At 42.7% G+C, this 22,453-nt stretch overlaps 1 long non-coding RNA gene across 1 annotated transcript in view; it reads left to right on the top strand.

The window, feature by feature from the left end:
* LOC128315117 (uncharacterized) overlaps positions 1 to 20,741 on the top strand; it is an 87,144-nt gene extending 66,403 nt beyond the window's left edge. Inside the window, exon 3 of the long non-coding RNA XR_008297557.1 lies at positions 19,791 to 20,741. This is a non-coding gene — a long non-coding RNA (uncharacterized LOC128315117). The remainder of the gene's footprint in view (positions 1 to 19,790) is intronic.
* Positions 20,742 to 22,453: the final 1,712 nt, after the last annotated feature.

Genomic DNA, 22,453 nt, shown 5'->3' with positions numbered 1-22,453 from the left:
ATCAATAAGCATATAGAACTTGAGCAATATATCAACAATGTGATATGATTAACACTTATTTTGAAACGCTCCATGACAAAAAAAGAATACTCATTTTTAAAATTTGCACATGGAACATTCATTAATATAGGTCATATGTGGAGTCATAAAATGAGTCTTAATAATTTAAAAGAAATGAAGTCATATGGAATTTGTTCTTCTATAATGGAATTAAATTAGAAATCTATGACAGAGATCTCCCATGGAGAGCATGCAGAGAAAGTGGAGACATGGTCCAAGGCTAAAACTTGGGGAAATACCATAGGAGGAGCTCTTGAAGGAAACTAGTGAGTAAAGGTCAGAGTAGAATAAAGATAACCAAGAAAGAGGAGTCATAGAGGCCAAAAGAACAAAGAAATACAAGGAACCACAATGTTAAATGAAGAAGTATCCAATATGAGTGTTGAAACAAATCCACTGCACTTGGAGACATGGGGATTAGTGGTGTCCTCAGGAAGAGAGCAGTTAATGAGAAATGGGAAGTAAAGGCAGTATCTATCCCTTTTTCAGGCAAAACCGCCTTACCTCTTGGGAAAGCTAAAAGAATAAAAAAACAATGCAGCAACTGGAGGGAAAGTCAGGGTCAAAAGAGGGGATTTTTTTTTTTTAGTTTGTTAATTTGTGGTTTTAAAGATAAGGGAGATTTGAACATGTTTGCAGACTGAAGGTTAAGAGCTGTTAGTAAAGGAGATGGGAAGGAATGGAGTTATGACCATAAGTGGGGGAGTCATCTTGAATACAGACATGAGAAGTAACAGTGTGTTACTGGGGAGTGAAAATGTAGATCAATTTGTAGGTGGGGCTGAAAATTGCTATACATAGGACTACATTGATTTAACTTTTACCTTTTTGTTGATGACTCTCAAACTTTATCCCTAGCCCTAAATGTTGATCTCCAGATCCAACTTCTAAGTGTTCTCTGGTCTTGTTCACTTAGAGAGACCACCACTTTGCATTTACATGTATGAAAACAAACTTGTATTCTGCCTAACAAGTTCCCTTTCTGTTTCTCCTCTTCCCTTTGTCCCCTCTTGGCTCAGGTAATCGAAACCTCAAGTCAACCTATTATGTGGCATGTCCTAGACTTACGTCAGATGAAAAGTTGAGTTCCACTTCTTAAAAGCTATAGGGCATGGGGTGGGCTGTTGATGCATATGGGGTGGGTGTGGGTGATGGATCATAAAACCAGATAGGTTTTAAAAACAGAGATGAAAGATGGGTTTTGAGATGACAAATCAAAGCCAGCCAGGCTATCCCCAATATCACCAATTCACAGAGGTGAATCAGGAGAAAGAATCTAGGTAGAAAGACAGCAAGATGAGATTTTGTGAGATTAGAGATTAGAGGTTTTGAGGGTGGGAAGCTCTGAACTGGTGAAATGCTAGATATAAATCCTTATGGTGTTCCTTTGAACTTGAACATGCACATGGAAAAAGTCATTAAAAGCACCAAGCTGGCATAGACTCCCCAAGTTTATAGGTTGAAGGACCCATTAGTCTTCTACACCCCAGCCTTGGAATGTGGACTTTCCCTTGATTGTTCCTTCTTTTTCCCTCATCCCCATTCTACCATGATTTATTTTTGAGTGCTAGATATTTTTCCTCTACAATGTTTCTGTACTCTGGCCCCCAAAGCATGAATCTCCTTTTTTTTTTTTCCTTTTCTTCTCACCAGTCACTGTCTAGATTGCTTACACCTTTTTTTTCTAGTCAGTGTGGAAATGTTAATAAAAAAAAAAAAAAAGGTTTTCTCATAGTTTTCCTACTCTTGGCAGACAGACTATACCTGGCTAGAGGCCAGTAGTAGCAACGTGCATGAATATGAAAAATATATATATAATAATGAGGAAAAACACTGATCCAACCCTTGGAAAATAACTCCCCTGAAAGTCTAGGTTTATGTTCTGGGCCAAGATGTCGATTGTTGTTTATTTGCTCTGAGCCAGACATGGTGGCTACAAGCTGCCTGGCTTTCCAAAGGTCTCACAAGGCATTATAGCCCTGCAAAGGCCCCCTTCAGAGTAGATTTAATTAGGGCAAACGATATTAATGTTCTTGCCTGGAGACTGCTACAGTCCAGTTGCGTGATGGTGAGTCTGGGAGTTATCCATGCTGGGCCATCACCCCACTCTTTTGTCCCCATCAGTAACTTTGAATTTCATAAATGTTTGGATGTGTAAGCCCTCAGAAAAGTATCCTCTTTCCTCATTTACCTCGACCACGTGGGATCACTTGTGGTTTGGGGCCAATGTATTAATAGCACTATAAATACAGCTCACAAACCATTCATCACCTTTCTCTTTGACATCGCCTTTTTCAAGGACAAAAACCTCCATTTTGTGGTAGACGTTGCTGCTTTTTACCTGCAAGAGTCTGGAAACAGGGTCTTTTCAAAATTCAGTTCAAATGTGTGGCTACATTTACTCCAGCCTTGGCCCAATGGCAGCACGGTATCTGTAACAAATAGTTAAGTTACCAGTCACATAAACCAGCCACTATTCCTAGTCTCTCTGCTCACAGAATTAAACTGTTCATGTATCCTCATGTCCTCACATTCAAGAAGCATAAAAACCTATCAGCATCTATTGAAAATGGCTCTTCCTGGGCCTTAGTGTAATGGAATAGGAGTCCCAACCATTGTGTAAGGAAGGGAAAGAATTGTGGCATGAGGGTTGGGTGGCAAGTGCTGTCACTGAGGGTCATGAGTGGTAGAGGACGGTGGCAACATGGCCTGCCACTCAGGCCATCCAGGAATGCTGGCCAAACCCCAGAGACAGAGCTGGCTATGGAGAGCAGCATGGAAGGCAGTTTAGAGGTCTACCAGAGAAAGCCCTCCATTTCACCAAAAGATCCAGATGACCCTTGGTGGGGGACACATCCTGGTTTAATCTGGGGAAGGATAGAGGCTAGAAGTAGTTTTCTCTTTGCTACCCAAAGCCTAGGTGTGACTCAGGTAGAAGACACAGTTCTGGGTCTCAAACTCCTCTCCTGAGGTTTCCTCAATAGTGGTTCTCAATAGGGGAATGGTACCACCTCCTTGAGAAGAGCATTTGGAAATACGAGGGGGCCATTTTAGTTAGTCACCATGCTGTGGATGTTGACATGAGGAACCGAGAGCAGGAAGGCAAAATGTCAGCAAGGCTTGGGACAGGGTCACCCAACAAAGAATCATCCTGCTGGGATGTCTCCCTATGAGAAACACACATGTCCTTCCCAGGAGGCTCCCACCAAGTCTGGGCAGACTCTGTATTTTGGAGTTTAAATATGGTGTCCTGCCCTTGTCTTTGCCTGTCAGAGCGCAGAGCTCTGAGCTCCTCCTTTCAGGGGCTGGCACTGCCCAACATTAGATACAAACAAAAAGTGCCTGTGCAGGTCAGCAGCTCCTACAGCTGACAGTGACACCCAGCCTTCATTATCACCACAGCAAAGAATATTTGTAGTAGAGATTGCTCCTCTGAGAGGAGAACTGAGTTTCATGGCGGGATTCATGATGAGAATGACTTTAGAGGGATGGGTGGGAAGCAGCTTTAATTGACCACCTGTAGCTCTCAGGAAACAAAGATATCCCCAGAAATATGAGTTCATTCAGCTTTTAGAAGGTTCAAGAGGTTTGCACTACCCGGTTTTTCTTTCCCAGGAACTAACCCAGATGTCAGTTGGTCATTTTCTTGAACCAGAGCAATGGTATTTTGACAATGGCTAGAACCAAGCTTAGAAATAGAGGTAGCAAGAGTGTGGCTTCCCTTTTGAGTTTTCTTTTTCTCTTCCTTCTCTAAAGGTAAGAGCAGAGCCTGCCAGTAGTTTGCTAATTGTCTTCAAGTGAAAAGACTGTTTAATTCAGAAGAGATTTTAGACTCCCAGGGGCATGACGCCCATCATTTCACAATGGAGAATTATTTTGTGGTATTTATTTTATGATTCCTGACCCTTGTTCTAAATCTTGCTGGTGTGTTTTCATTTAAAATGTATTAACTGAAACTTGGCATCGTGACTTGGCTCTATTAAGCTCTACAACAGCTTAATCCAGATTTTATTATACTGGGACTTGAGTATATGAACTACAATATGGGGGAAGCTTGAGGATAAATAAAGTAATTTTGATACTTACTATGCATTTAACTCTTTTGATGCTCTCTTGGCAATTAACTGGAGTATTTGTGGTTGGTTTTCAACGTTCTCAAAATGTTGCTACAGTAACTGTTAAGTCTCCCTGAGACTGGGGTTCATGGGATGTGGGGTAAATGGCAGCCTCAGTTGAAAGTTCTAGGTCCTGTGGTTATCATACGTTAGGCTTATCTAGTGGATGTGGACTCCGACTAGGCAGCCTTAACCTCCCCTCTGAGCTCCAGGATACTCACATTTGACCACCTCCTTACCAGCTTTCCTTCGACCTCTTGCGAGTTCTTCAACCTCAATGCTTACAAGTGGACCTCCAGAACTTCCTCTCAAACCTGCTCCTTGACTGTACACCCCTTCTGGAAAAGGAGCCACCATTTACTCAGTTGCCCCTGCAACTCTCTCTCCTCTACTACAAACTTCTAGGTTACATCTGCAGTCCATCCACTTCTCTCCATCTCCACTGCCCATCCCAGATCCAGCACCAGTGGTTCTCACTTGGAGTATTCATTTAGCTTCCTACCTGTCTCCCCAGGACTATTTGTGACTATGATCATCTGTAGCCTTCTCTCCTGCAGCCAGGGTGATCTCCTCTAAGTAGAAAACAAAGCTCTTTACAGCCCTGCCCCAAACCCTTCAATGGCTTCCCAGTGCACGTAGCTCAGAATTTAAGTCTTTCACATGTCCTCAAGACCCTGTGTAATCTGACTCCTGTTTACCTCCCAGCTTCCTCTCACTCTGTTTCCACCTTTTATTGGGTGTTGGCCTCCCCAGTCTTTCCCCTAAACCAGCTCCTGGCTGGGGTCCCCTTATCAGTGCAATGACTTCCTTGAAGAGGCCTTTTTGATCCCCTCCCAATCTAACTAAAGCCCCTATTGTATTCTCTCATAGCACCGGTACTACTCCTTCAGGACACTTATCACAGTGTGTACTTTTATATTTATTGTTGTATTCTAGATTTGGTACCTGTTCCTCCCATTAAGCTTCAAGTCCCATTAGGGTTAGGGCATTGTCTACTTTGTTCACCACCATAAATCCAGTGACCAGACCAGTGTCTGATATGTAGTATGTGCTTACTAAATATTGGCTGAGTCCATACATTCTGACTTCAGGTACTTGATGATCACCTTCATCAGCAAAAATTTACTGAGTTTCTGCTATATTCTTTCTAGAAGGGGAGGAACATAAAATCTAAAAGAATTTAAGAACCATTCAAAAGATTTTTAAATCAAGTGGAAATCCATATTTTCTTAGTCTAGAATTCCCAAAGGACTTTTGGAGCAAAATCTAGTGAGTAACCATGTAAAGAACTCATGAAATGGAGACAGGTTGGGGAAGAATGACCTGTGACCAGGGATTTCAGAGAGCTGAGCACAGGCCCTAATGGAAAAGAAATCCATAGAAAATGTGTGTGGTGGCCACCTAGCTAGGTCTTCTCACTGGGTCTTGTTCTGAGTCCTCCTGTTAATCCATCAAAGTCTGTGTGTGTTTTATCTCCTTTTCCAGGAGATAAAATAAAACGTGCTTAATTGTTCCTAGCTATATTGCATTTAATTTATTTGCTTTCAAGTTTTCACATGAGCCTAGAGAGTTTGTATGTGAAAGAAATCTTTACTAAGTTTGAAAATAATTTATAGAAAATTAGAAGAAAAAAAGGCAAAGGTGGGTGAAGGCCATTTGCTTCAATGCCTCCAGCACATACTGAAGGAAGTCTGAAAGGTCACATTTTAAGGCCATTTTCCTCTGTTTTTTATAAGAACAAATATGATACTATGAATTTAGGATGGTAGGTTTATAAACCACTAAGGAGGGAAAAGCAGATATTCCAAAGAGATGTGCAAAGTCTTTTATCAGTAATGGGCTGTTTAGGTTAAAGACATGCTTATGGAGAATCTAGGTAGGCCCCTGGAGGCCAAACTCTGAGCTTAATCCACCAAAGATCCAGCTAGGAAAAATGGAAGGAAACTTCTCCAAGGCTTGCCCTAGTTGGATGGCAGCTCTCCACCAGCTTCTCAAGCACCTCTTCATTGCACTGTGCTTCTGAAAATGGAAGGGGAATTTTCTTAAGAGGTCTTCTAGTTTGGCTCCCTGGCTTCAACAAGGGAGCTAAGAATAATAAACACCTTGTACACTTAGAGTCAAAGAAGCTAAGTGACCTTGTCCAAGGTCACACAGCTAGTAAACAGCAGAACTGGTGCTAGAACCCAGGCCAGGGTGGGCCAGAACCATGCTTTTAACTCCTACCCCATATCTTGCCTTCCCAGTTCACATCTGCGTAAATCCGTCGTTCTCAATGTTTTGATGTTGCCGTGTCCAATGCTCCAGTGTCATGATTCCCCCTATTTCTCCTTTTTTCTAACTACTCCCTACCTCCTTCTTCCAATCTGCCTACAGGGCAATATGAAATAAAAATGTAGTAATTTTCTTTTTAGAGAATGTTCTAACCCCTTAGTCCTCTGCCCCACCTCCTTTGCCCATCATAACAAGGTTTAGAAACTAAAGCATTGACTGAAACTTCACAACTGCTCACCATGCAGAAAATGATTCCCTTTCATTTATTGTGCAAAAATATGCCCAAAATGTGGAACATAATCTTCCCCATTCCCAGAGATATTGTCCTGGGCTTCTGTTAGCAACATTATTTTCTTTGGAGCCTTATGCACCTATACAGAAGGTTCTAATTATGCTTTAGCATATCTCAGTGAGAAAGATCTAGTGCAGTAAGTTGGTCTCATTTCAAGTAAAGATCATCTGCAAAAATCGTATTCTATTTTTAAGTCATACAATCTTATTATATTTTAAATGATTTTATAATTTGAAATTCTTTCAAGTAGGCTGTAGAAAAATTTATATGCAAACACACATATGCAAATCTGAATACATTGACAGCAAGCATGTAAGACATAAGGTACTAGGGTTAAAACCACAGAACTAGGACCTGAAATAATATTTCCTCTTGTACGTCTTGTACTTGCACTAGCAGTAAAAGAATATGTACCATTTTCCCACCCAAACAAAAAGTAATGTTACTTAGGGAGCTGCAAATAACGTGAAATGTGATCATGCCTGTGATCCGCCAAAGTGACTCTTCTACTTTCAGGGTAGAAGGGTGAAAATTCTCAGTTACCCCTCCATCAGCTGCATGCTGTCTGGGGGAGCATGAAGAACATCTGATGTCTCGCCATTAGCTCTCTTTTTGGTGTTGTTCTGTTCATTTTCCTCAAAGGGAGTCACCACTTTACTGTCTCCTATAGCCCTGGAGTTCATGCAGCTACCTCCCTCTCCTGTGAGTTCAAATGGGTAGATTCATGAATGGTACAGATGGAGAAATAGATTAACTTTAGAAAGGATGCTGGCACTGATACTCTTGGGACTGAACTGTTTCCAAGACAGAAATAATCTTTGTGCTTTCAAAATTGGGAACTCTGATGCAATTTTACTCTCCTTGTCAAATGGCTGGATGTGGTATAGTAACCGTGGTGGGGGGTGGGGGTGGGGATGGGAACAGCCAGTCAGGTGGCTTTGATATGAATAGCTTGAAAATGAGGCAAATTATTGTGCCAGGATTTTCTACTAAGCTAGCATAAGATTTTTTTTTTCTTGGAGATTGAAACATTGATAATTGATTGGATTCTGTCTACGAAATTGTCTACAAAAGGCTGTTTCTTCCTTCCTTCCTTCCTTTCTTCCTCCCTCCCTTCCTTCCTTCCTTCCTTCCTTCCTTTCTTCCTCCCTCCCTTCCTTCCTTCCTTCCTTCCTTCCTTTCTTTCCTTCTTTCTTAAATACTTACTGCATATATGCTAACCGATATGGGACAAAGAGAAATAAGGAATGATCCCTACCTTCATTGACTAATGAGGGAGATGAATCTAGACTCAGATACCAGCTCTAATGTTTGATGGTGTGTGCTGTGATTTTCCCCCTGGGAACAGGAGGGAGAGTCCTTGACAAACCTGGAACTCCTTCCATCCCCCCAACTCTTTACCCACTGCTTCATCTTATGGTGTGTGTTTCTGTTTGAAATTATTTGTTTTTGTTGCATTTCTTCCCACTAGAACACCAACCTTATGAGGGCAGGGATTTAGTTTTATTCAACAGCTTATCCCCAGTGTCTGGAAAAGAGCTCATTGACAGTAGGTTCTAAACAAAGATGTGTTATGAGCACAGGGCTGTATATTGCAGAGAAGGGGGAGATTGCCTGCAGCAAAGAATGGTGGTAAGGGTCAAAGGGAGGAAGGCTTGCTGGAGAACAGGGCACAAACTATAGTGTCTCACCGGGTAGAGGAAGTGAAGCAAACATACCCCTGGAAGAGGGGACAAAGTGGACAAAGGATCATATGAGTGAAAAAAACTTCAAATGGGAAAGTTAGGTCAGTGAAGCCATGTGTCAGGTGTGTGGGCAAGGGGCAAGAGAGGAAACTTTATGGAGAAAAGATTGGGCTGGACTGTGAAAGTGCCTAGCACAAAGTGAAAAATAATATGAATTCACCAAGTTATTGGAAGGGTAACCAAATCTTTTCTGTAGCTATTTAGGATATAGAAATAAATAAACTGTGTGTGTATGTGTTTGTGTGTGTGTGCGTGTGTGTGTGTGTATGTATTCACCAAGCATTTCACACATAGTAAATAACTAGCAAAATTAGTTTCTTTGTATGGCGTGCCAAGGGATTTATCCTACAGTTATTAAAGTCCTCCTACCCCCAGGTATTTAACAAGGGGAGGGGCATGTTGAGATGGGTGTTTTGGAAAGCTCCAGAGAATGCGTGGAGGTTGGATCAGGCAAGAACCTGTACCAGGGAGGCCAGGTTAGAGACTGTGGAAGTCAGAGGTGATAATGACCAAATTAAGGCCAAGGCAGTTTGCAGAGAGGGGAAGGTTTCTATTCAAGGGCTATTTAGCAGTAAAGGAATAGATCCTTGTATCCAATTCAATGTTGAGAGTAAAGAAGAAAGCAAGTGAGGATGACATTAAAATGACTTCATTGCATTTATTATTATCTGATATGATAAAACATATATGGGTGTTTTTTTTTTGCTTGTTTGTTTTGTGGACTGTGTCACCCACTAGAAAGTGAGCTGCTTAAGGACTCTTCCAATATTGCTCTCTATCACATTTCCATAGCCTAAAACCACGCCTGGCCACAGAAAATACTCAATTAGTATTTGCAAATGAATTATTGCATGAGTGGGAATGCTCTTTGCCATAGATTAGATAAGGAAGGCAGGAAAAATGTCACGTTTGGATGAAGAGGTAAGAAATAAGGCACAAAGGTAAGGATCCAGGCAGAGCTGCCCAAAGTTCTCTTGAACTGATGAGAAAAGTCAAGACTGCAAAAAGTCACAAATGCTGGAATCATTTTGGAGTTGTTAATGTGCTGGTGATGAATGGGATCATTAGGGAAGATAAGAAGGGGCACAGATCAAGAATAAAAACCGGAGGCATACTACTATGTTAAAGGAGTTGGGGAAAGACATGGAACCAAGACAAGAGATGGGAAGGCATGTGGGAAGTGTCAAAGGAAAGCCCCAACAGTATGTTGCTCTAGAACCATGGCAGGAGTGGGGCACCTGGGTGGCTCATTCGGTTAAGTGTCCAACTCTTGGTTTCTGCTCAGGTCATGGTCTCATGAGATTTATGAGGTTTATGAGATCAAGCCCTGCATTGGGCTCTGCGTTGACAGTGCTGAGCCTGCTTGGGATTCTCTCTTCCTCTCTGCCTCTCTCTCTCTCTCTAAAAATAAATAAATAAGCTTTAGAATCATGGCAGGAGAAAGTTGCAAGAAGGCCAGCATCAACAGACAAACCCACCAGCACAGTAGTTCTATGGTTCAAATTTCAGTGGAGAGAGGGGTTGGTGTGCCAGGGCAGTGTGCTAGAGCTGGCTTGCAAGAGCCAATTGTTGACTTTGGGGGAATGTTGTGAGTTATTATTAAAATTAAAAAATTATCTTTTGTAAGCTTACCATTAAATACATTAAAATCGAAGATAATAAAGGTTCCAAATGCTTCACTTCCTAATTATTTTATTACATTTTACTCTTGTCTATGCTCTTGAGGTTATGTATGTCCGTTGAATCTGTGTGGTCTAAGTAGTACCTAGTGGCATGCCAGTGACTGTCACTTCTCAGCTCTGCATCCAGTTATGTCATGTTGGTCGGGTGAAGCTGGCCTTCGTAGGAGTATTTACACCGCGGCAACTGGCTAAGGCTGTATATCAGGACTCTTCTCCCCAGAGCGCTGGTTGTTAAACATTTACCATTTACAGTGGCCCACCACTGCTTGAATGGGGGGAGAAAAGGATCCAGTGTGAGTTTCATTTAGATTGGGGAAGATGGGGGTAAGAAGCCATTGGAGACGGTGGTGGAGATGCCTGAGACAGATGGCACTTCCATGAAGCAAGACCGAGTGGGTGGTGGACTGGGTCCCTGAGCTCTGGTATAGGGAAGGCTTATTATCCACTGACGTGGCGTAAGTGCCACTTAAATGCATAACAAAATAATGTGACTTTTTCAACCATATCCTGTTGATATGACTGTTAGGTCCTCCTCATTGATCCGACTTCCCTTTATAGAATTCACCTTTGAGCATTTAAAAGTTTGCTTTAAGTGTCCTGCCATACTGCCATCCCAGTGAGACAAACCATCAGCCTGTTTATCTTGTGTAAACTCTGTTCCTTGGCAAACTGCTCGACAGGCAGGTACTTTGTGTGACAGGCTGCTTCAATCTGGCCAATTCCAATGGAATAGCGTTAATGACTCAAACGCCGTCATTAAATAGGTGAAGTAAATACCTAGAACGAATTGCCCGGTGGAACTTAGTATTTCTCGGTATTTCTAAGCCCTGCGTTTGTTTTCAATAAACACACAAAGCTCACACTCTCTAAAATTATTACTTGAGGTTCAAATTAAACCATAATCCCCACCACCACCACAAAAACAATGAAACGAAACACCCACTGTTCCACTGTTTGTAAACTACATGTGCTTCTTCCTTCCCCCACCCCCCCAACCTCACCCCATCTTCTCAAATTGCCTCTCCCCTGGGAGGGGACTATGCCATCTTCCAGGTGAGGGCTCGAGGATTTAGTACCCCAAACAATGAGGCCAAACAGGCCCATCTAAAAGGCAAGGTGAAATAAAGGCTCCAGGAGCTGAACCCCTACATCACTGGTTATTTAACCTCATACATCCTGCTATAGCTGCATGCAACTTCACCTTTTTCTCTGTGCACTGGTCTATTTCTCCTCTTTCCCACTTAGAATGCTTTTGCATGATACTTCCCAGATTTCATAATCATCTCTATAATTGTCCTTCCTGGTGACCATTTACAATCCCATTATATTAATAGAACACAGTCTGCCTAAACCGTTGCCTCACAGTTGGGCACTTGGGCTGTTTCCAATTATTCATTTTAATATAGGGCAGGACTTGAAACATCTTTTTACACATGTGTTTGTTTCCTTGGAGTTGTTCCTGGGGACATTTTTCCCCAAGAGGCTCCACCAGGTCAAAGAGTAGAATAATTTTTATGACTTGTCACTTATTGCAAAACTGCTCTTGAAGACTTCTTTTTTTTTTTTCAATTTTATAGTGCCACCAGCAAAGTTTAGTGTGCCTGCTTCCTCAAAGCCCTGCCAATAAACAATTTTGTCATTTTTATTCATTTCTCCTGTTGTTCCGGTTACAGCACAACTCCATGTAGCTAAGGGGATGGAAATCAGAAAATAATCTTCCCCTAATCAAAGCCTGCTGTAGTTATAGGTGGGAGGTTTTGACATATATCATAAAGAGTTAAGAAAGATTTTTATCATTCAAGCACAAAAATGAAAAGAAAGGTGGGGACACACGCGGCCCTTTTAAGGGGTTAGAGGCAAAAGAGAGAACAAATAGATAAGACAACACCAAAGGGAAAATGATGAGGCACATTGTAGAACAAATGAGGAGGGAAATATCCCTGCTTACTATTTTCAGCACTTTCCGAAGCAAAAGAATTGCTAGAATTACTACATTTGGGGAATAAACCTGTAGCGTAAGCTTTGTGTTTGTTATTGCTGTTAAATATGTTAAATTCAACACAATATGTGGGATGTTATCTTTTCTCTCTACTTGGCCTGAGATCTGTTTTCTCTCTCAGTAGCCATCATCCAAAATAAGAACGATGAAAATGCTATGAAATTGGCTTTTGCATTTTTAAGAGGGCTCATTATTGACCGAGCTGTCCCTACAGGCTGCATGTAGATATCTCTGGCACTCATAACAAGCAATGGACATACACAGCACGTTCCTTTAAGAAGACTGTATTTATACTTTATTGTTTTTGGACATTTAAAACCGATTTCCTCTGAAGGGACATGACTTGTGTCTTTAGTTTTACAGAGAATCTTCTCAAAGGAAGCAACTAGATTCAATGCAGCCATCAGATTATTTCACAAATTGCAATTTCATTTCCCTATGAGAGAAAAATGTCTCTAAAGGCTGCATATGCTGGGCTCTACCTCCAGTTGCTTATTAAAGTTTGAACTTCTATAATCTCAGCTCTTTCATTGTTGTTGACTACGGAGAAGCTATCCGTTATTTTTAGAACTTGTTTAGCACAGTGAGATTTCCTAATACACATTTACACTTGGCTGACTGGGATCCTCCATTTTGAAATAAAGAGCCTGCGTCTACAAAAGCAATGTGAGGTGCCATATTGGGACATATTCCAGATGACCAAGCCAAGAGAACAGCTTCTGCCTGAAATAGAGGAATTTATTCTCTTGATGGGATGGAATTAAATTTTATTACTGTTTTCCTTTCTTTCTGAGAACTTATTTTTCTCTGTTTTAGCTTACTCAACATCCCTAATGCATTTGATACAAACTTCCCTGTTGGAAACTTCCCCATCCTGGTATCTCTGACCTTTTTCTCTGGTTCTCCTATTCTCCAGTGACTTCATATCTGGAATCTTCTGTGGCTCTTCTTCCTCCTTCGCTTACCTTCCAAATGACAGCGTGCACCAACACTCGAGCCTTCTTTCCTGTATATATAAGACTCCTAAGTTGGCATTTACTAGCACATTCCTTCTCCCCAAGCTCCAGTCCCATATCTCCTTACAGTTGTCCACAGGACATTTCTACCCCCACATGCCCCCTGATGTGCGTTGTATCTCACAGATACAAGAAATCGCCTTCCTTTCCAGTATGCTCAGGAGAGCTTGTCCTCCCAGCTTTAATTCATCTCAATCACCCAGACTACCTCAAACATCTTTGGCCCTTTGGGATAACCCAAACCCAGACACCAAGCTGTGCTTGGATTTACCTCAAAATTTCTCTCACATTAGTCTCCCCTTCTTTGTTCGATTTGCTGCCCTTACTTCCAGCTGTGTTTACTTTCACGGTCTCTGAGATGAACACCCCAATACCCATCTCTTCCCACATCCTTCTTTCCTGTCCATCCCTCTCAGATTTCTTCAAGCATCATGGCAACTGCTCCCTTGCCTGAGTATCCTCAGTGCCTCTCTATGTCCTACTACACTCAGTCTAGACCTCATTCTGTATCTTTCCCAGTCTTTATAATCTGGTTCCCAGAAACAAATTTTCTTTCCCTCTAACCTCCAACCAACACTAACCATTCCCATGGGACTGATGTCTTCGTTTTATCTACGTGCAACAGTATGCTGGAACTGTCTGGTACTGGCTCACAAGAGCTGGTGTGAAATTTTCAGGGAGTTTTTGAGCCAGTTAAACACAGCTAAAGGAAATTGTAATTATTAAAAGGAAATCATATAAACTTAAATTATGTTTAAAAAGTTAATAAATCCTTAAAACTCATAACTTCCTAATTATTTTAATATTATCTGTGCTCTTGAGATTATTTATGTTGTATGTGGAAATGCTATATGACAGTGAGAGTGAGCTGATGCACACCTCTTCCCAACTCTGCATTCAGTAATGTCACACTAGTAGCTGAGAATCAGCCATGTTTGGGGTATTTATACCACGGAAATTGGTAAATGCCACCAATAATGGTTGGTTTCTTTTTCCAAGAGAAGGATGTTGAACATTACCAGCGTTCCACTGTGCTCATCCCTTGTATATTTCTCTGCCTGGGACATCCTTCTTTTTTCCTCTTAATTTAGCAGGTCTTCCCTTTTTTCCCACAATACAAAATCTTTACTGATCCCCAAACACCCAGTTAAATCTCTCCTTATCAATCACACTTCCCTGACAATAATCGCTTTCATCGACCTATTTGCCACCCAAACCCTGCATTCTTTCTTTTTTCTAAGATTTTATTTTTAAGTAGTCTCTACACCCAGTGTGGGGCTTGAACTCACAACTCTGAGATTGAGAGTCGCATGCTCTACCAACTGAGCCAGCCAGGCACCCCTAAACACTGCATTCTTTATGTCCCAAACCAAACAACCTAGCGCTTAATTGTATGTTTTCCATTAATTTCCATTAATTTGGTTTAATTAGACAATTCAACCATTTGCTATGTCAATGTGTTCCTTTAGAGCTTCGTATGTGCCATACCCTGTGTTGTTTCCTTTCTGTCCCGGCTCATTCATTGCTAGTTCATGCCTTTGCCTCTACTCATAGTTTCATGCACCTTGGAAGTCATCAACCACTTTACTTCAACATCACTTTTGGGTCCAACACAAAGCGGAGCCCTTAACAGGGACTCAAAATAGATCTATAAGTTGGTACAACACTCTATAAGTATTAGATGTTCAAGGATGATGAGTATTGCTGAATTTCGGGGCGGGGTGGGGGGATGCCTTGGTTCAAGTTGCTCGAAACTTTTGTTTCAAGTGCTGAAAGTTTCAGTCCCAAATCTAGTATCAATGAAGGGGGAGATTATGAGGTGTTTAGGAGGCTTGCATTCAGGACCATGTGGCCATGGTCACACCGTTGTTCAGTCTTGTACCCAGGTAATATTATTTGTCCTGCTTACCTACTTACTTGGTTGCTGTGAGGACCAAAAGAGAAAAGTATGTAAAAAGGTGCTTTGCAGAGTGTTCCTCTAATGTACAGACTGAGAACCCTTACGGCCCCCACCCACCCTTTACCATATTCATGCCATGTTCCTTCCTCCAGCCATCTGTAAACAAGAAGAAAAGGACTAATCTGTATCTTCCTTATTGCACACCATTTCCTCCCCTTTCTTTCCTGAGATAAAGAAGCAGAAAGAGACTCTTAAAAACTGAGAACAAACTGAGGGTTGATGGGGGGTGGGAGGGAGGGGAGGGTGAGTGATGGGTATTGAGGAGGGCACCTTTTGGGATGAGCACTCGGTGTTGTATGGAAACCAATTTGACAATAAATTTCATATATTGAAAAAAAAACTGAGAACAAACTGAGGGTTGATGGGGGGGTGAGAGGGAGGGGAGGGTGGGTGATGGGTATCGAGGAGGGCACCTTTTGGGATGAGCACTGGGTGTTGTATGGAAACCAATTTGACAAGAAGTTTCAAAAAAAAAAAAAAAAAAGAAGCAGAGATGCCAGGATTGATGTCCAAAAGGAGTTTCGAAAAAGCAGGAGCATGAGCACACTGTAGTTACCAGTACTGAGTAGTCACAGCACCATCTCCAAAAGCTCTGGTTGTGTCATGACATGTTCCTCCATAAATGCCTACATACATCCACGTAGATAAGCTTATTTTTGAAGCTTTCAACCATCCTGTGAAGTGAGTAGAATAGGATGATGATGATGATTGATAATACCTATTTTATGGGCCTCCTCAAAGTCACATGGCCACTCAGTGGCCAAGCCAGGATCAGAAGCCAGGTTTCCCATTTCAGAGTCTAGCATGACTTTATGAACACCCACTGTCTCAGTTGTTCAGCAGCGCCACTCAACTTTATGCCTTTTTATGATTTCTGCCCAACACCTCTTTGTGACACAAGGGGAGGAACCTACCCTGGAGGTCAAGAGGGATGTTTTGAAGCATGCACCAACACTTCACTGAAGCAAATAACTTTGCTTCCACTGAAGCAAATAACTTTGAGCATCTCAACCTCTTGGTGCCCCAGAAGCAGATGCCATCTGTCAAGGCAATGGTTGTGCAGCTCATTGTCCCCACCTCACAAGACTTTGAGAGGATACAAGGAGATGCTAGATGTCATAGTGCTTTGAGAATCAAGTTGCTGCACGAATCAGGACATCATCAAATGTAAGAATAGTTCTGTCTCTTTAAAGCAGCTCCTGGAGAAGCTGGTGAATGAAAGCCATCCCCATGCCAGCATTGGTGCTCTTTCTCTTTGGTTTTCCCTGACTTTTCCTACTGTATCCTCCATACGGAGGGCACTGAAGAAGACTTGCCGTTTTCTTTCTTCACAGAGTCTCTAAGAGTTGTGGCAGTTAGTCTGGAAACTGTTCCATCTCTTGGCAAAAAAAAAATCAGCCATCAGTTGGTTACTTCGTAAAACTACTAAGCCCAGCCTCATCCATCTGTCCTTCTCTCCCTCTTTCTGACATCAAAAAGACACCAACTTGTCCCTCAAGTTCCTGTCAGAGTCAGCAAGGCCCGTTCTCTCATGGAGTCATAGGATGGCTGCAGTCCTTCACTAGATGGTTTGAGAGTAGGAAGCAGGGGTGAGTAAATGTTCAGTGGAGACATGAGGCAAAATAGGCTTTGGGTTTCTGGTAGGCCCATTCTTATCCACTGAAGTATTTGCATTTCTCTTCTGAGAAAAAGAGAAAATCAGGCTGAAGGCAAGCATTTGATTGAGTCCAGTACTAAATTTATGAAATGGGGATAGGTTTTGTGTGTGTGTGTGTGTGTGTGTGTGTGTGTGGTGGGGGGGGGGGTGTTGTTTTTGCAAACTACTAATGTTCTTTTACCTTTTGCATTTTTGTGGGCAGAAAAGCCTCCTAGTTCTCCTTCCGCTGTTTGAGCTATTCGTTCCCCCAGGGAGAGATTGGGAAAGAGTCAAGCCTGCCCTGTCAGGGTGCAAAGAGAAAGAAGTTTCTGACATCCAAAATAAGATTTTGCAGCAAAACAATAGTTTTGAAAACCGGACTTTGTAGAAAGGAAGATGACTTTCAAAATTCTTTAACATACCAGGAACCAAGTCTGGAGGGCTCATATCCTGAAAACTTTTCCATAATTATGGAAGAGACAGACTTTAGCCAGTGACAACTAGGCCTTGGAGCTTGCTGTTCCAGGGTGGGAGAAAGATACGATAAACAGGAAGGGAGGGCTTGAACCAACCCTACCGGGCCTCGCATTGTGGGTACAGAAAAGAAATGAGAAGGAAAAAGACTGGGTCAAGTATCAAGGATCTTGCTCAAACACTGTTGTCTTACGAGGCTACCAGAAATACCCAGATAGGCATGGGCAGCCCCAAACCTCAAAGCTCATGGCATGTTTCCCTGGGTATATGATAGGGAAGCTTCTGACCTCTGGGAGAAATCCTGATCTTGACCATTTCCAAAATGGCAGGGGAGGACTGGTAGCAGGCTAACAGTTAAAGGGTTAGAGGGGAGGCAAGAGACCAAACCCCAGTCCTAATATACCATTACAATTACAACCCCAGAGTTGGGGGTGATGGGAGCCTTGCTGCACAAGTTGAGAGAACACAACTTAGGACTCTGGGAGGAGACTCTTTCACAGGATTCCCCTGCACCAGCCTGGAGAAGACATAAGCTGAGTGGGTCAGAAGAAAACCAGAGATTGGCCCTCCCCAGCTGTCTTCACCTCCAGCATGGAATGGCCAGCAGATGGGCCTGGATATCCTTGAAAGGGAAGACAGAAGCCAGACAAAATATCTGACCGGGGAGATTCAGGCTCCTTTTCCAGTAGGGAGGTTCAGAGATGTCTTTCTTTGTCTCTTCAAAGTCACAAAATCCTTACATTTCCTGCAAACGCTTAGCTGCCATATTGGAAAGTAGCAGAGCAAACAGGGGAGGAAATCTGAACTGTCCTAAAGAGACTGTTAAGACCAGCCTTACAGGGAATTGAACTTTGAATAAACTGACTGAATGTTTACATTGAAAGGAGACCGTTTAAATTGGAGAAGTCTGAACTATTGTTAATGGCCAGTCTTGGTTGCCTCCACTGCCCAGCAGGGTGGGGGGCTCATGAGGAATAGCAGATGAAGTTATAGAGAAAATAAAGGATTGTTTCTTTGAGCCTCTGAGTTGTAATGTGAGCAAATGTATGCCCTCAATATATTTGCATTCTCTGTCCCCTCTCTAAGACCAGCAAGCATTTCTGACAGAGATCCCAGCCTCCTGCAAATTTCTCTGAAATATGGCAACTGCCTGTCTGACGGCTCATAGTTGGTATTGTCTTGGGCTAAGGTGAAGAAATTGTCTGATTACTGTTTTGTATTTGGGGCTTCCATTTTCTCCTAGCTGGCAAAGTTTAGCTAGAGTGCCTGAACTTCTACTGTTAGAGTCACGTTTCCCTCAGGGTGGATGAGAGGGGGAACTTTCCACGCAGCTTCATTGCGATCCCCCCTTAGCTCATAAATGAAGAAAGTCTCATGAGTATGCCCTTCTGCCCATCCCTTTTACCATCTTCCTGATGTGTTTGGTTAGGACTCGGAGGAGTTGAGAATCAACCCTTTACTAGCTGAAGACTTGAAGATCCAGGGGATCTATGCTTCCTTTACTTCCTGTTTCTTGGGCTTCTTTTCCTGCTAGGCACTTCCTGTTTCCCCTTGGCACTTCCTCTGGGCAGGTCTGCCATTCTCTTTTGTCCTACTCTACACAGATGGGTAGGTGGTTACAATAAGAGCCTCTCTTGGGCATGGACATCTCTTTTCTGAGGTTGGAAGGAGGATTAACCAGGGCCAAATTCTCCAGTTGTCAGGAGCATATCAGGAGTTTGATGGTCTCTGGTTTGGGGTATGGCCCTAAAATTATATGAGGGAGGTCGGTTATTCTCTATCCCAGCGTCTTATTTATTTCATTCATTGCAATTATCATGAGATGTAACTTCATTATTTGTTTGTTTGTTTACTTAAACTCTATGAGGGAGGGTCCCTGTGTGCCCTGTTCATTGTTATATCCCTAGTACATGGAGCAGTACCAAGAATACAACTGGTGCTCAACAAATATTATTGAAACAATGTGTTGAAAGACAGAAGGACTGACACAGGTGTTAGGAAGTGCGGGGGGAGGTGGTGGTGGTAAAGACATAAGATAGAGGAAGAGAAAAAAGCTGAGGCAGCACCCTGATTTGTAGCTTGACTTTGCTAGAGACCTCATCTACAATAGGGCAAGTTCCCTCTCTAAGCCCCAATGAAAAGAGAAGAATTCTATTTTTTTAAGTTTATTTATTTTGAGAGAGAGAGAGAGCATGAGCAGGGGAGGAGCAGAGAGAGAGAGAGAGAGAGAGGCAGGGAGGGAGAGAGAGAGAGAGAGAAAGAGAGAGAGAGAGAGAGAGAGAGAATTCTAAGCAGTCTCCACACCATTAGTGCAGAGCCTGAAGCAGGGTTCAAACTCACCACTGTGAGATCACAACCTGAGCTGAAGTCAGACACTTAACCAACTGAGACACCCAGATGCCCTAAGAGAAGAATTCTATTATAGTATGATAATGATACTATGATACGCATGATAGATAAGAAAAACGGATATAAAGTAAATACTTGATGTTGTATCCGTGATGTGTTTATTACAACTGATGGACCTACATTGACAACAGGTGTGATTTTTGCTGCACTATTTGTACCAACCATTTGGGTCAGGCCAACCTGCCAAGGAACTACTGGCCAAAGGGGCTGATCGGCAGGAAGGACCATGCAGGCAAGGTCACTTCACTCAAGATGCTGTGAATCCCAGATGGAGGTATGCGAGCTTTGAGTTTGGCTGCCTAGTGCACTGTGAGATGCCCACCTCGAGGAGATGACCTGGCATCTTTCTTCAATGGAGCTGCCATATTAGAAGGCTCTGGGACTCCTCTCTGCTTCCAATGCTGACAGTTGAGTGACAGCAGAGAGGCAAGCCACAGGAAGACAGTGGCGCAGCTTGTTCCCCTACACCAGCGGTGTCTGGAGTTGGGGTCGAGGGTCAGAGAGTCTTCTAGTTGCGGTTCGATGTATGGGGTTTCCATGCAAGATTCTGTTTGAAGAAGGTTTCCATAGTGAAAACAATTTTAGAGTTTTAAAACCACAAACTTACATAACCTCTAAGATTTTCTTCCGTGTGTGACACGATATCACTTTACAATCGTATAGAACTCCAGTGCGCCAGCAGCCTCGGGCAGGGTAGCTTCTCTGAAAAGCACTCTAATGCTATTTATGGCTTGCAGCAGCCATTTTACCCTCTAAACTCCTAAAGAGTATTCTTACTGAATTACCTTTCTGTTCCCCCAAAGCTGCGTGTTTGATGCTGGGGAGACCATGACCCTGGGGCTAGCTAAGGAGTAAAATAGCCTGTCCATCTGCTTGCCCTCCCAGGCCTTGGCTAGGCTTCCAGAAAAGGCCCAGGGTTATTTCTCAGAGTGACTGCTTACCAAAAACTCTGCCAGCAGCTGGAAATTCTCTATAGTGTAGTGTAGTGTGTATTATAGAATACTATAGTATACTATAGTATACTATAGAATAGTATAGTATACTATAGAATACTATAGAATAGTATAGTATAGAATAGCTTAGCATAGGGGCGCCTGGGTGGCGCAGTCGGTTAAGCGTCCGACTTCAGCTCAGGTCACGATCTCGCGGTCCGTGAGTTCGAGCCCCGCGTCAGGCTCTGGGCTGATGGCTCGGAGCCTGGAGCCTGTTTCCGATTCTGTGTCTCCCTCTCTCTCTGCCCCTCCCCATTCATGCTCTGTCTCTCTCTGTCCCAAAAATAAATAAAAAACGTTGAAAAAAAAACTAAAAAAAAAAAAAAAAGAATAGCTTAGCATAGTATAGAACACCATAGTATAGTATAGAATAGTATAGTATAGTATAGTATAGAATACTGTAGTAAAGAATAATACAGAATAGAATAGAATAGAACAGAACAGAATAGGGTCGTGTAGTATGATATAGTATAGTATAGTATAGTATAGTATAGTATAGTATAGTATAGTATACAGGTGAGGAAAAACTGAGTCTTGGATTAGTTGAAAGCTTGGATGGCCTCCCAAGAATGCTGGGGTAGAACAATCTGGATTTAGTCCTTAGGCCTGGGATTAAAGGTACAGTTTGTTATCATTCCAGGATTTATGGTGGAACAGTACCTACCTCCATGGGATATCACCATGGATGTAAAGCATAAAGAGTCACAGGTTATTTTAATGTTAAATTTTGATCTTTTTTTTTTCTGGTAAAATGGAAGTCTCTTTCAGATTATGTACACTTACGCATATAAAACTTTCAGAACAATGCCTGCCCCATAGCTTAATAAATGCTAATAACATATTCTCCAGCCTTAAGGTGTTTTTTACCTGGGTTGATGAGGTGTAGTTGTAGGCAGAATTCAGTGCTCAGGTTGGCTTCAAATGATTTCCAGGTATAGGAATTGAAAAGCCTTAAGTATTTCCTCCATAGCCAGCTTATGTCTTCCTGGCCTAATAAATGGGAATCTCGATAAATATTTTACTGTATTGATTCATTTAGATGGAGTGGGAGTCACTAAGCAGTGGAATAAGTTTCAAACGCAGTCCTCAAGCAAATATTTTAGAAAGGGCCCCTTGCCCTTAATTCATGTCAAAATATATTCAGAAACCCTCCCACCCTGTCTCCTGCCAAAACTCAAAGGCTGCCTTGGAGATATTTATGCCCCTTGGGAGAATCTGCCAGTGTGCAGTTGTCTTTACTGGGTAGTGAGAATACCGCAGCCCCTCCGTGTCGCCAGCTCTGGTTCAGACAGACGGGCCTGTCTTCTGCCTCCGGGACTCCTGGGTCTCAGCCAGATCCTGGGGTGAGCTGAGGAGCGCGGGCAGGGTGGGGGGGACTGCTTGGGGCTGCAAGATGAATGGTTTCATCAGTTTGACAGGGGAGGAGGGAGATGGGCTTTGGGGCTTGCAAAACATCACATCTTGGCAAAAATGCTTTGAAAAACAGGAGATTCCTGGAAAGCAATAATGCTGACAGCGGAGAGCGAGTCCGGGGCCTGCCAGAAAGTGGAGCGGAGCTTTGGTTTAGATGCCGAAGAGGTGCTGAGTCTGAGAACAGGCTGGCCTCTCCTGCTGTCTGCGGGCCTGTTTCGGCCACAGGCACTGCTGTCAGCTCCCCGTTTTTCTGGAAATTGTACGGTCCACGCAGCATCCTCATATCTGCATTTGGAAAAACTTGCCTCTGCGTCAGTCAGAACGGGGCTCGCCCTGGGCACGGCTGGTTGGCATCTAAATCTGGTCCCCGCGTCAGGCTGTGCCCTCCA

Source organism: Acinonyx jubatus, chromosome C2 (assembly GCF_027475565.1).
Source record: "Acinonyx jubatus isolate Ajub_Pintada_27869175 chromosome C2, VMU_Ajub_asm_v1.0, whole genome shotgun sequence".
Taxonomy (NCBI): Eukaryota; Metazoa; Chordata; class Mammalia; order Carnivora; family Felidae; genus Acinonyx; species Acinonyx jubatus.
The sequence above is the reverse complement of the archived record's forward strand: the minus strand, read 5'-3'. Positions and strand labels throughout refer to the sequence as shown.